Below are 3254 nucleotides of genomic sequence, written 5' to 3'. Positions count from 1 at the left end.
GTTAATATCTACCCGAAATGTCTCAAACTCGGGTCTCTGCTCCGGTTAATATCTACCCGAAATGTCTCAAACTCGGGTCTCTGCTCCGGTTAATATCTACCAGAAATGTCTCAGACTCGGGTCTCTGCTCCAGTTAATATCTACCAGAAATGTCTCAAACTCGAGTCTCTGCTCCAGTTAATATCTACCCGAAATGTCTCAAACTCGGGTCTCTGCTCCAGTTAATATCTACCCGAAATGTCTCAGACTTGGGTCTCTGCTCCGGTTATCTGCTGGAAATGTCTCAGACTCAGATGCTGTACCAGGTTATTAGCCCTCTGGAAATACTGCAGATGTGCTGTGTGAACGACTCAAGTGAACCGGGGTTATTTGATTGACTGATTGACTCAGATTCACTCAGTTCCATAAAGTGAACCATATTTACCAGTTTCAGTATAAAACCCTAAAACCTGGGGAAGGTGGACTCAAAGTGTGTTGTGATGTCCAACATCTGGAGTCTTGTTATCGCGGAGACCTAAAGCGCACGTTGTCGACTAACTTTAGCTCGTACGGCTCTGCACTGCCTTTTGACCCACTCTCTGTTTGCCTTGGTCGGGCACAGGAATGCACCTCAACCCCTCGTGCCCCCCGCTGCCAGCCTGCCTGGCACCACCTGATTTATTTTTATTCGTTTCAAACTGAATCTTCACTTCATTCTTATTGACACATTCCAAGACCGAAGGGGCAAGAATTCATCCAGAAACAACAAAGGAACTTCGAAATGTGTTCACTTTTTATTTAAAAAAAAGACATTAAATACAAATATATTTTGATTCAGAATCATTTTCCTTTTCTTGGAGAAAACACGAGCTTTATGATTTGTAGCTTGTACGAAGAGGAATAAAACAGAATACCCGTGAACAGAAAGAGAGAGGTTTTTTTTAAATAAAATAAAGATTTACAGAAGAAAAAGCCCTAACAGACTGAAACATGATGGCAGGTTGTGCACGGAGAGAAGGGACCGACTGAGATGCCTAAAGTCGCCTTCAGGGCGCCAACAGAAGGAAAAACAAAACATTCATTAGTGATTATATTCCCCAAAAATACGCTGAATCATATTCATCTCTGTGCAATCAATGAAGAAAAATCTAAGTTGATCAGCTTATATTTCTTTCATAGATAAATAATTTTTCTTTTTAAGTTCTGTACATGATGTCCGGTCAGACGTAAAGCTGGCCAGAAAATACTACTAATAACAATAATAATAATAATATATAAAAAGACACACGTAAAAATATGAGGGAGGGAATAGCTTAAACATATTTTATGTATGTTCCTCCCTTAAATCAAGTTTTTGAGTCGGTGGCGTTCAGCACCAACAGGCTGGCTGTCTGAGCCGATCCGGTGCTGCCGAGCTACTGGGTAGGTGTTCTCCTGCCGGGGCTCTCCGCGTTTCAAGTCTTTACACAGGATGTGCGAGAGCATTGGGCAGGAAGCTCCGCCCCATTTGTGTGAATTCATATTTGCGTGGAGATCTGTTGGTGTGCGATCGAATGAGCGCGAAACACAAACACCAACAGCTGCACCAAAGGGGGGAATTTTTTTTATTTTTATTTTTTTTGCTAAATTTGCCGTCCTGGTGGGTTTATCGTTTTACATCATCACGCAGTTGCGTCTGACATGACCTCCCAGGACAGGTGTGCAGGAGCGGGTCGGTCCAAATGTCTTTAACTGCATGCATCGTGGAGTGGCAGCGCAGCTAAAGTGCTTTAAGTGCTTGTGCTTGAAGCGTAGGGGGCAGTGAGACGGTCACACCGGGGCTCGACCCGTTTAAAAAAACAAGCCAATGCCATGTTGCACCACGGACAGGAAGAGGACGAGGATGAGAGGGATGGGAAGAGGACCAACGAGGGACAAGAACGAAGGCAAAGAAAGAGATGACTGACCTAAAACTGCATGGTGAGAGCACTTTAAAACAGCAAAACTTGGCAGAAAAACCAGTTTATAAAAAATGTAAACATGCAACGACATTAAAAGTAGTTTGTAGCATTCACCTCATCAGCTCATATGATCTGACTGTTGGAGACAATAAACTGAGAAAAAATTAGCAGATTTTCACTCATAATCAAACTTGCTGCTTATTTTGATTCCAACAACACGACCAAGTTGCAACCAAGTGACCATTGAGTCGTCTTTTGAGCAGCCAGTTTTTAAAAAATCACAACTTCATCTGTGGAGCTTGCAGAAATGTATTCTTGGCCTTGCACATTATTTAATTTCCCACCTCAGCTGGCTTTGTACCCTCACTGGCAGGTTGAAGATACTCATGATAACTTTGGGACTTATTTAAAAAAAACTGTGGTACAAACTTGATGAATGTGTTCAAAACTCAAGCGACTGTACACACACGAGAAAGACGTTCTGGATAAATCCAGGAGACTAGAAATGTGACGAATGGCTAACTTAAGGAATCCGGATCTTGGCAAACCATTTCTTTGAAGAGCCGCTCAATTATGAAGTAGCACCATCACTTGGGGATATATTTCATCACGCGATGGATATACATTGTCACGTAGGGATATACATCTTCACATAGGGATATGTATAAGTTTACCTAGGATAGACATGTTCACGAGAGATATATGTCATCATGAGACAGATATCGTCACGTAGGGATAGACATCTTCATGAGGGATAGACGTCATCATGTGACTGATATACATTGTCACGTAAGGATAGATGTCTTCACATAGGGATACATGTCTTCACAAGGGATAGATGTCTTCACATAGGGATATATGTCATCAAGTGACAGATTTACATCGTCACGTAGAGATAGACGTCATCATATGACTGATAGATGTCTTCATGTGACTGATATACATCGTCACGTAGGGATCGACATCATCAAGTGACTGATATACATCGTCACGTAAGGATAGATGTCTTCACATAGGGATTTATGTCTTCACAAGGGATAGATGTCATCAAGTGACAGATATACATCGTCACGTAGGGATAGACGTCTTCATGTGACTGATATACATCGTCACGTAGGGATAGACGTCTTCACAATGGATAGATGTCATCAAGTGACAGATATACATCGTCACGTAGGGATAGATGTCTTCACAAGGGATAGATGTCATCAAGTGACAGATATACATCGTCACGTAGGGATAGACGTCTTCATGTGACTGATATACATCGTCACGTAGGGATAGATGTCTTCACGTGACTGATATACATCGTCACGTAGGGATAGATGTCTTCAC

The sequence above is a fragment of the Austrofundulus limnaeus genome, unplaced genomic scaffold (assembly GCF_001266775.1).
Source record: "Austrofundulus limnaeus strain Quisiro unplaced genomic scaffold, Austrofundulus_limnaeus-1.0 Scaffold252, whole genome shotgun sequence".
Lineage (NCBI taxonomy): Eukaryota > Metazoa > Chordata > Actinopteri > Cyprinodontiformes > Rivulidae > Austrofundulus > Austrofundulus limnaeus.
The sequence above is the reverse complement of the archived record's forward strand: the minus strand, read 5'-3'. Positions refer to the sequence as shown.